Source organism: Mirounga angustirostris, unplaced genomic scaffold (assembly GCF_029215605.1).
Source record: "Mirounga angustirostris isolate CCGP_5_RB_7025 unplaced genomic scaffold, mMirAng1.0.hap1 SCAF_6, whole genome shotgun sequence".
Lineage (NCBI taxonomy): Eukaryota > Metazoa > Chordata > Mammalia > Carnivora > Phocidae > Mirounga > Mirounga angustirostris.
Genome location: NW_026991714.1, coordinates 42,553,289 through 42,565,411, shown reverse-complemented (window position 1 = coordinate 42,565,411; position 12,123 = coordinate 42,553,289).

Genomic DNA, 12,123 nt, shown 5'->3' with positions numbered 1-12,123 from the left:
ATGGGTAGAACCCCAGCCAACTGGGAGCACTGCACAAAGTGGACCTCTCTAAGCCCTCAGACCCAGGAGGACTGAAATACACAGATGCATCCTAGATATAGATGGTCATTTGGTGGGTCACTCTCCAAACAGGGAAGTCTTCTTTTGACCACCAGACTGCAGGACAATTGAGGACAGGAACTTTCCATTCTTCTTTCTTTCTCCCTCAGTGTCTAGAACTGGTGCTCGGTGTTCTTGAAATTCTTATTGACAGAACAATTTCAACAGACATCTGCCAAATGTTTATTAAATGGATCCTGCGTGACAGGGCCTTGCTCCAATAAGCACATGTTGTTTTTAAAGGTCCAAGGAACTTCCAGGCAAGCGCTTACACTGTTGTCAACTGCTTTGCAAAAATAGCCCATCCGATCAATATTTCTCCCTAAAATAGCTACCACCTGGAAGTGAGAGGGGACGGTACCAATCCCTGCCTTTACACAGGCCAGTGCCAGCCCAGTCCACTGCAGGGTTGGACCAGTCCTTGTCCAAGGGATCCAGGACCTGCTGCTGAGCTGGACAGGCCAGAAGCAAGCTACTGCTACAAATTTGGGGGGCCAGTAGGGTCCCAAGTTCCACTCAAAAGACAAAGAAGGGAATTTAGTTGAAGAGTTTTACTAGTTCCTTGTGAGCTGAGTTGTTTTCTGAGACACTGGTAATGGGATTAAGCTGAGACAGGGTGTTAGGAGAACAGGTAGGGAGAGTCAAGCAAGGCCAACATTTCAGAGTAACCCTGAAACTGTGTCAGGTATCTTCTCAGGTGGTTGTAATGGTGAGAATGGCACTTACAAACTGTCCCTTTGATAAGATAAATGGAACAGAAAACCGGAGTTCTGTTATCTTATCATGCCTGCTCTCAAGAAACAAACCTAGAAATGCTGTCTGATGGCCTGTCTGGCTCTTGTTCCACACGCAGGAGTCCAGACCTGTAGACACCTGAGTAGACCCAAGCAGCTTCAGTGCAGACGGAACCATCTTCTGCAGCCATTTCCTAGGAAATCAGGCCTTCAGGGACAAGCTTCGTGTCCTCTGAACCTTTATCGAACCTCTGAACCTTATCCTGAAAGCTGAGGCCAGGGAAGGCTCTTGCTATGCTGACCCACAGATTTCCTGGAAAGCTATTCTCTTGCTGGAAGCCTGGCAGAGTGGTTCTGTGGCCACCTACTGCTTCTTCCACTGATACCCTGGGGCCGAAGTGGCCATGAGGCTGATGGCCACAGGGACATCTGGTTTTTGCCATAGCTTTTCCCTGCCTGCACTGATGACCGGCCATAAGAATTCAGACCTGCTCTGAAACAGAATGAATTGTGGCATTGGCACAAGGTTGAGTCTCTAAATCCCAGGTGCAAGGAGACAGAGCAGTGGAGCACTGGCCAGGACTCCCTGGATCAGACTGGCTTTGGAGAGAGCTAGGGCCAAGAGCCCACTGGGGCAGAGTGTGAAGAGGGCTCCCCTCACCCCCAACCCAGTGGGATTTCATGCACCAGGGAAGCCTTCTTCCTGTTGGCATAGGGGAGATTAGAAACAGCCCCTCAGAAGTTACCTCAGAGGACGAGCATCTTATTTATTCTCATCCACAATCCATCTGTAGCAAAGGGGGCCACACCTCTTCCAAGCTCTTCCCCAGGGCTACTTAGCATGGAAACAAGACTATCAGTTAAGTAACACGGCAACTCCGTTGAATACCAGAGCTCAGAGCTGCAAAGTCCCAGAGTTGGAAGAGACCTTAGAGGATATCCATCCTCACCCCTCATAGATGTGAGTTACTCCCACAACACCAAGCTAAAGGGCCATTTACTTCTTTCGTTCTAATAAAAGAGCCAGATTTCCCTTTTCTCTGGGCTATACATTCTCAGTTGCCTTAGTCATTCCTTACAAGACATGACACCAGATGCAAGTATGTGGGCAGCCACTGGGCAAACCAAGATGAGTAAGACAGAAGAAGCAGGTAGGCAAATAAGCCTAGTGTCCTGAGTGCCAAGTGTTGCAGGAAGTGGAGGGAAGGGAAAGGTCTGCGGCAGCAGGAAGGGCTCTCAGAATGCCTGATGCCTGAGCTGGGTGCTTTAGAGGAAGAAGGCAATTTACCACACGGACAACTAGGAAGGGAGGGCATTCTAGACAGAGGGACGAGCACTGATTCATTTATTCCTCCATTCATTCATTTGTTTAGCCAGTATTTACTGAGCACCTGTTTTGTGGCAAGATCCGCCCTAAGTAGGAAAATAAGAATGAAACAATTGACACCGGCCCTGCCCTCAGGTAGTTTCAGTCTGTAAGTGGTAACATGACGTAGTAGGGAAAGGCAAGAAAAACAGAGGGGAAAAATAGGTGCTTGGAGAGCACACAGAAGGGCACTAAATCTATGAGCAAAAGCACTAAGCAAGAACTAACTTGGTAAGCTCAGGGAAGAGCATTGAGCCCACCAAGAGAGCAGAGAAATATGCCGCTACAGAGACAGGTTAGGATATGGAAAGTCTTGAGTTTTATTTCTTAGGCAATGGGAGAAAGAGTACTGAAGGCTTTAAATAAGTGAGTGATGTGATTCTATTTATTTTCAAAGGAAACCACTCTGGGAGCAGTGTGGAGAACCAGTGGGGAAGGCAAGACAGGAATGCCGGAAAAGAGCAGATTTCAGTGGTTTTTGTGGGTCCTGTTTTTCTCCTCTCTATGCACCCTACTCTGTCAATTACCTTCTATAAATATGATGTCAGAATGGAATAAACTACCGCAGGTGTGGATTAAGCAGCACAGAATGCTATAAGATAATTAATTATTGTAGATACCACTCTTCTGTTATTGCTGCCTGGGATGACAATGGTTTTTGTAACATATCACTATGCTGCTTCATACAGAACTTATTGTCAACATAAATTGTGAGGTCATTTTCTTATTTACTGTTCTAAACACTGGTCCCCCCATCTGATATTTATATATTCAGGTCTTGCTACCAAAGTGCAGGAATTCCCATTCATTCCTGTTAAATGTTATTTTGTTCGCTCTACCTGTTCATCTAGTTTTATGGGACCCTCTGGGTTCTGTCAGTAGATTTCGATCTTGCCTAGCTTTGTAACATCTGCGAATTAGACCACCATTGCAGTAATCCTTTTTTATTCAAGTTCTTGATAACATTTTGAACAGGCCGAGGGGAGAGAGGGAGGAGAATATGCCATTTATCAACTTAAGTACTAAAACTGTGTCATAAGCCCTTATTTTGCCATCATGTTCAAGAATCTTTTTTTTTTTTTATTTTTTTCTCCAAACACCATGCTGAAATCTAGGCAAACTATGGAACTGTCCAGGGACATTTTATAAATAAAAAATGTGCTTCATCTAACAAAACCAATCTTGAATCCTAATCACCACCACTTTCTTTTCTAAGAATTCACTGATGATCCTTTTAACCAACTGTTCCAATGGTCATCCCTCGGTCCTTATCTTCCTTCACCTTTCAAGTGGAGTTGACACAGCTGATCCCTCCCTCCTCCTTGAAACCTCTTCACTGGCCCCCGGGACCTTCTCCTGGTTGTCCTCCGACCTTGCTGGCTGCTCCATTTTAGTCTTCCTGGGCTGCTTCCTCCTCCCCTTCTCCGCATCTCCACGTTGGGATCCACTCCAGCTCAGTCCTTGGACTCCTTCTCTTTTCCAGTTACTTTAGTCCCTTGTTAATTTCAACATTCTTGGGCAGGTACCTCTCCAACCATGGACTCTCTCTTGATCTCCAGACTCATGAATCCAACTAGCTGCCACATGTCTCTTCTTGGATGCCTACTAAGCATCTCAAATGTAAAATATATCTCCAACCAACTTCCTCCTCATCTCCCATCCCCTAAGCCAGGTACTTCTGTAGTTATCCCATTTCAGCTAATGCCACCCCATTATTCCACCTGGTCGGGCCAAAATCCTTGGAATGAGCCTGAGTCCTCTCTTCTCTCATGCTCACTTAATCTATTAGCAAAATCCAATTATTTCTCTCCAGAATTTGATGACTTCTTAAACCATGTCTCAACACCTTTGATTTAAGCCATCATTGCCACAGTTTGCTACACAGATCATTACAAGAACCTCGTAATGGGCCTCCCTGCTTCCCGGGTAGCCTCCTTTCCTTTACACCATGATGCGAACTTTTAGAATATAAATATAAATCAGAGAGTGTCACTCTCCTGGTCAATGGCTGCCATCTCTCTAAGTAACATTCCTGGTCCTTACAAGGGCCTACAGAGTCTGCCCAGCCTGGCCTCCTGTTATCTCTCTGACCTCATCCTCTACCATTAGTTCCCCATACCCCCACCCCCCTCACACAGCCACGTGGGACTCTAAGCTGCGTCAGGAACACAGCAGGCGCGTTTCCCTGCTGGCCTCTTTGCACCTGCAGTTCCTTCTCTAGAGAGTCACATGTCTTCAGGTTTTCCTAAAAGCTCTTCTTGTGTCAAAGACCTTACCTGACTCCCCTCTTCAAAACCGAAACCTCCTCCCTCTACTACTGTGTATCTTCTTGCCCAGCTTTGTTTTTCTCCATACCGCTAATCAGCAACCAACATGTATTCATATATGTAAAATTACATATTTCCCCCTGATAGAATAACTACCCCAAAAAAGTCACGGATTTCTGTTTATTTTGGCCCCTCTTCTTTTCCCAGGGCCCAGCACAGAGCCTGGCACATGGTAGGTACGTAATAATATTTGCTGAAAATCTGCATAGTTCAAAATTTTGCCTGGCATGGACAGCATTGAGAAAATTCACTTCTTTTATTCACTTCTTCTATTTTCAAAATTGGAATATATTTGTTTATTTTGTCTTCTAGACTTTTCTCTGATTGTCATGATGTTTGATAGACCAACATCAGATCAGCTATGTAATAGCAGCAACAGCATCAGCTAATAGCTATTAAACACTTAATAGGTGCCAGGCTGAGTGCGAAGAATAGATTGAATCTGATTTAAACCCCTCAACAGTCCTATGAAGTAGCTGTTATTATTTTACTCATTCAACAGGCGGAAAAGCTAAGACACAGACTGATCAGGTAATTTCCCCAAGGTCACACAGGTAGCAAGTGACTGAGCCAAGTTTCAAACCCAGAGAGTCTAGCTTCAAGGCCCGTGTTGTTAACTATTACTCTACATCTACAGTAATCCCTTCTTGAAATTCTTTTCAGAATTCGGGAATGGAATTCATTTGGGCTAGGATGTGTCAACTAACTTGAAGGGTGAGTTTCCCTCTTGCACATTCTTCATTCATTGGGGACTTCAATGTCTTCTCTTTTTGGACTTAAAATCATTCACTTCCACAAAGAAGTTGGACGCAAAGTGGAAATTGAGGGGACTGTTTTGTTGTTTTTTTCTGTCATTCAGTAACACCCCACCATCCATCCCTAGGGACAGACCTAAGGCTCCTTTGTCCACTCGAAGCTTAAAAAAGCTTTGCTAACATTTTTCAGATATCCTGGCTCAACATTCCTGACATTACTCTGACAGCTCTCTACCCGTCTTTTATATTTTTAAGTTGTTTGAGGTCAATAGCCACTCTTTCCACCTTTTGTATCTATTTTTTTTAAAGATTTTATTTATTTATTTGAGAGAGAGAGAATGAGAGAGAGCACATGAGAGGGGGGAGGGTCAGAGGGAGAAGCAGACTCCCTGCAGAGCAGGGAGCCCGATGCGGGACTCGATCCAGGGACTCCAGGATCATGACCTGAGCCGAAGGCAGTCGCTTAACCAACTGAGCCACCCAGGCGCCCTACTTTTTTTTTTTTTTTAAGATCTTATTTATTTATTTGAGAGAGAGAGCACAAGCAGGGGGAGCGGCAGAGGGCGAAGGAGAAGCAGGCTCCCCACTGAGCAGGGAGCCAGACATGGGGCTCCATCCCAGGACCCCGAGATCATGACCTGAGCTGAAGGCAGACACTTAACTGACTGAGCCGCCCAGGCGCCCCTGTACATGCTCTGTTTTAAGACCCAGCTCAACTAAGAGTTTCCTGGGTAGCCGCTTTTGCCTATTTATTTACTCACCCGTTTGTTAAGGCGGCCTTTTTAGACCCCTCCCACTCTCCTTCCACCTCGGGAGCAGCTGAGATCTCATTAGTAGAATTTCATTCTAGAACGCCTCCAGCTGGCATCCCCATTTGGTTGATTCCCCCAGTCATGTTTCCAGGCCACGGGGCGGGGTTGTTGCTGGGAACGGCTTCCCAGCAGAGACCACGTTTCCCAGCTCACTTATGATGAAGAACCTTGCGATGGAGTCCTGGCCAACGGCATTTGGGCCGAAGTATCCTGATTTCAGGGCTAACCCCCCTGCCCCCAATCCTCCTTCCTGGCTCGCCACAGCCCCCCTGCCCCATCTGCGGCTTGGAGGTCTCCACTCCAGCTGCCTTAGATGCCGCAAGTTAAAGGGGCAACGTGTCCGCCAGCCTGGGTGCCAGGGTAAGCCCTGGTGGTCACAGGAAATAAACTTCGCCTGTGGGAAACCACTGAGGTGGGGGAAGCCGTGCACTACCAGAGCCAGGAGCATCTTAACCAAAACACATCATACGTTCGCTTTTCCAGGAGCCTCCTGAAATCTCCTGTCCACAGTCTGGGAAACGCCCTGAGCCCGAGCCCGGCTTCTGTCCTCGGCCATCCCCAGCTTTACCAGGAAGGGGGTTCTCCCAACAGTCCCACTGCCTCCACGGCACCCACCACCATCTGCTCCGTCGCGATCGACGTCCACATCACATGCTTTCTGCCCACCAGGAGCGAAAAGAGAGTGAAAGGTAGAGGCAGCTCTTTAGACCACTGGTTCGGCTGAAAGCCCACCCAAATCCTCCTAAGAGAGCGGAGAGTAAGAAGAAAGTGAAACATCCAGGAAGGAGGCCAGTGTCCTCCCTGTCAGGGAAGCAGGAGCAGGCTCCAGGCCGTGTCAGAAACTTTCCTTTGGCGCTGAGGTGCGGGCCAAGAAGCAGGCCTGTCCATCCCGCATGCGAGGCTGCATGTGTACTTTGTGCAGCCTTTATACCGAGGTGACAGCCCGAGCGTTCCCAGGACAGATGGGTGTTTGAGAGCGGAGCCTGGTGGTGGGGAGAAGGCCAACGCAGGCTCAGCTCCCCAGCCAGAGAAACGCTCCTAGAAGGCTCAGTCCCGGCACCTTGGCACCTCCTGGCAGAGGACGCTCTGCGCAGGCGCTGTGGCCCCAGACCCTGAGGATGGAGCAGGTGTGGGTTGTTTGGCTTCAGATATTGTTTTTTTCTTCCCCTGCATAAAACAGGAATAAGTCAATGATTTTGCCCTGTTTGGAAGCCATATTAAATTTCAAACATAATTGGTATTAACAATAATAATAGACACTTACAGAGCATTTATGAAGTGCTAACCGCTGTTTAAGTGCTTTGCGCAGATGAACTCAGAGCCCAAACAAGCCCTAGCAGGTGGTGCTATTATAATCCCATTTTCTAGAAGAGGGGACTGAGGGCTAGAGGAGTATGCTAGTTTTGTCTGGTATCACACAGGTAGTCCCTGGCCGTGCAGGGCATTTACACCCAGCAGGCTGGTGTGAGCCCGTGTTCCCAACCACTATGTTAGGCCTCCGGGAAACACTGCCAATTGCCGATTGCTATCCAGCACCAAGGAGACCACATGGAGGAAACTGTCTCTACCGGGTCTGACAGACAGTCTGACAGACAGGAGGCACCGACTACACCTTGCTTCTCCATCCTCCCGCCTTGTTCCCATGCTGAGGGCCTCCAAAAGGGTAGATGGCACCACTCCGGGGTTCAGAGAAGGAGGTGGCTTTGTGTAGTGACAGAACACTGAAGTAGGAATCAGGAGACCTGTGCCTACCACTTAGCTTTGTGATCTTAGGCAAATCCCTGAAGTAATCTGAGTTTTAATTTCTTCATTTATAAAGGGAAAATAAGAGCCCTCGGAGGGCTGTTACAAGGCCTAACCATGAAAAAGCCCGTTACTCTTCCTAGCATTTACTGGCACTTCCACCAGTGAGTAGACTGCAACTCTGAGCCCGGATTCAATGGTCGGTAGATGGGATATTGTGGGACAGGCAGGGGGAGCTCTACTGTTGCTCGGGGGGCTGATGTCCACAGAAGTCACTGCACTGGGGCTACCATCTGCTCCAATCCTCAAGAACAAAACTCTTACCTTTCCTGAGCAGCCTTACCTCACCTTTCCTTAGCTCCTTACCTTTCCTTTTCTTGCCCCTGGAGGGGCAAGGTCATAGGAGATAGCCAGGAGGATACAGCCTACTTGAGGGCAGAGCTGGCCCTCGCCTGCTCACCTGCAAGGTGCAGAACCAGCCTGGAAGCCCGTTTCTCGCAAGGTAGTTGCGAGCATGCGTGGGCTGCCTCAGATGCACAGTCCTGGGTTAGCGAGTCATTGCGGCTGTGTGACTGATCTCTGCCTAAAAGCTGCTTTTTCCCTACCCCCTCTCAGCACTCAGCACATTCAAACCCCAAGATTGACGCTGATGGGGGTTTTGGTTTTGTTTGTAATTGTTGCTGCGTCTGCTGCTTGCTACGGGGATAAGGGACTGACCAATGAGCTTCTGGCCAAGACAGACAAGATGGGAATCTAGCTGGTCTTTGGGCTCCACAGGGCGTTTTCATGGGTTCTATGTTCACACGTCATTTGGGGTCTGATCCTATGGGTGATTTTTGTCCCCTCTCCTGTCACCATCTGCCCAGTGGCTGTTACAGTTCACCAGGTCCCTACTCTCTTGTGATTCATGCTTATCAGGCCCATGCCCCACCCCCTCCCCAAGCCAAGAAGTTCTGTTAGGTTTATCTGTACTGCAGGGAGCTGTGTGAGCAGCCGAGAGCTCAGGGCTTCGAGGAGGTGGTGGGCATGGGAGTGACAGCTGTCTGAGGTTCAGTCCTGTCAGCCAGTGCTCATTTAAGCAAACACCTAGGACTAGATAGAGCAGAAAACTGAGCGTCTGCTCTGGCTGGCTCGGGAGATTCCCTCTTTCCTTGCACAAGTCCATTTCCAAGTCAGAGGTGGTTCCTGCTGCTTCAGCTGGGCTCAGGGTATCAAGTACAAGATCCAGGTTCAGAATCTGGACTCTGAAGAGCCAGCAGGCTTCTCTGAGGGGATCTGAACTCCTGGTGGGGAGAAGAGAGGATGTGTTTTTCTCACATGTGCCCCAAGACAGGGCTGGTCCTTCTTCTTTCAATGACAAAAGGCGTTGATCAACGTGATGGGTTCAACATTCCATCTTTATGGTGTTGGAAAGGAAACCAAGGGAGAGGAGGAGAGGATACAACATTCCAAGCAGTTTGGGGTCAAATATGAGGAGCCAGCTCATTTTTTTTTTTCCTGAGAATTCCTCAAGCCTCAGTCAAATAGAATGTGTACTCCCTTTCTCTCATCCATCAGAGCATCCCACAAATATTGTCTCTGTGTGCGAAGGGCCTGCCAGGACCGCAGGAGCCTGGGGAACCATGTCTATACTCTGGGGCAGATGCTGGGGGAGGAAGAGAATCCATCACTGGGGCTCCTGTCCTGGGGTGTGTAGGGAAGGGATGGGGTGGGTCATTACACTGCACACATCTCTGCCTTCCAGCAATGGTGGACGCCAACAGCATGCAGGCCCGGATATGAAGGTATCCAACAGGTATCTGCTGGGTACTTGGGCTGAGCCAGGCTCTAGGCTAGAAGTCATAACTGAGTAAGACCCGGACTTGCTGTTTCTCCAGGCGAGAAAGCAACATGAAGCAGATGTGCAACTCTAACCAGACTGGTCCCCCACCCAACAGTCAAGAGTACCCTGAGGACGGGCCTGTTGTTCTTGTAAGGGCAGCAGCTCTGAGGATGTGACCTTCTGGCACAGTCTCTCCCCCCACTTTTGGAGAAGTGCCCCAAAGGCTGTATGACCCCCCAAATCAGCACCCTAAATTCAGCAGCTGTTCTGTCATTAGAGCTACTCCCGACCACGTGGGGTGCTGCACGGGCCTACGTGTTCATTCACTAACTCAAAAGATGTCCGCTGAGTGCTTAGCTGTCAGAGCTGGATACATAGGGGTCCCCACTGAGAGGACAGATCCCTCAATCACATGCTTTAAAATGAAGAACCAGATTGGCAATGTGGATGCAGTGGAAGGAGTGTGTGTCTGAGATGAGCTAGGAGGAAAGTGTGACTTATTTACAAAAAGCCATTGGTCAACATGAGGGGTTCACCACTGCCTTCCATGGAATTCACCTGACACCATCCTGATCTCATTACCTCTGCCCTTCCTGGTTCCTACCCTATGAAAGGGCATCGGAAGGTGCTGTCGTCAGAAATGGCAAGTCAGGACGCACGCCAGGTTCCAGGATGCTCCTCCTGAGGCCCCTCCCAGGATCTCTGCTATAGCCTCTTCCTGCTGTCCCAAGTTCAGGCCTCACTTTGGTAAATTGCAAGAAATGCCTCAGCAAGTATCCTCTTCCCTGGGCTGGGACTTGCCATCTGGGGCCACAAGGGTGTTGTTTTTCTCCTGTGGTTGCCCTCCTGATTCCCTGGGTGACTCATGGGAGACAGCAGGCCAGCCCGGAGCAGAGGAGGAGGGCTATGGGGCTCAAAGCCAGGGCTGCCCTGGGTGGTCAGACCTCATGAGATGCCACAAGGGAGGAGCCTGTTCCCACATGGACATAACTTGTCTGCTCAGACTCAGCAATATGGCTTGATAATACAGTGAGGCCCTTGAGGAGGAAGAATGGAAAGGTAGGGAGATACACATTTTTTGGCCAGAGTGCCATCAGATAGTAGAGAGCACATTCTCCTAGGAGAACGAACACAAGGCACACTCTATCCTTTGGTGCCCTTTTCCCTGCCAACATGGGTGAGTATCCCAGACAAGCCATGGTGGGTGGAGGTCTGCTATGTCACTAACTAGCAGCTCTCCCTCCTGTCCGTGCCAGCCACACCCAATCTCAGGGCCAAGGGAGTGGCTGAGAGGGGACTCCCTGATGGGACCTTTCCTTGTCTTAGGCAAACTTGGAAGGAAGCATGCTAAGTGTGGGTAATGCGTCCAGGGTGGAGCCGAGAAGGCAGAGAACAAGGTTTTGACCCACACTGTGGGCACCTCTGCTTTCTCCATCTCACCTGTTGTCTCCTCCAAACACCTTGTCCCTCAGTAGGCCAACACCCTACTTTTTCAGTTAAGAGGAGAAGCTGGTCATAGCCCAAAGTCTGGCAACATTTACCTTAGGGGGTAGAGGAGGAGAAGGTAGGGAGGTTCACGCGAGTGCAGTCCTCAGGCTCCAGGCCAGAACGTGCACCTCTGAGGTGCTGGGAAGACACGGATTCCACCTCTCGAGCCATTCCCTCTTTGATTTTAGGATGGGACTTTGCTGGACTGGTCAGGCATCGACCACATCATAACTCTGCCTCCAGCCCAGGGACTGAGTTTGGGGGTGCCATACCTACTCTGACGGCGTTGCTGCCTCTAGCCCTCTCTCTGGCCTTGTGCTTGATGCTCCCTTCTTGGGGTGAACTGGGTCTAGGGAAGAAGCCAAGGCCTTGCTGTCCATGTACTCACTCCCTGGTTGATCCACACACTCCAGAAGGTTCTACTGGGGACAGACCAAACGGATCAACACGATTGACTGCTGATCATGATTGGCCTGCCCCACCCATGAGCCACTTTTATCCGACTCAGAATCTCTCAGCACTGACTTTACTTAAGAAGAAAGCTCTGAGAACATGCTGGTGACTTTCCACCTGATCGTCTAAACCAGGCTTCAGGGCCCAGATCGTCTTCTACTCCATGACAAAGCCCTCCCGTCAACTGCAACTTGCCACCATCTCCCCCTTTCACCTTCTGGATTCACAATATTTAACAACCACACCTCTCGTGTGTCTTCCTTCGCCACTTCCTGTGTGCCTCCTCTTGTCACGCCCACACAAGACCTTGCACTAGGGGCCAGGGGGCAGGTATAACATAGTGGCCCCATCCCTCACAGTTGCTTCCGATGCAGCCGAGAAGACATACATAGATAGAAACAACCATCTCACATGGGTCCATGACAGAGATTCAGAGCAAATGCTATGGGACTCACAGGTGGCATCTGAAGAGTGACTTTTTGAGAGCTTGTTTGGAGGTTCTAGCAGGGGAGCGCAGCTACTTG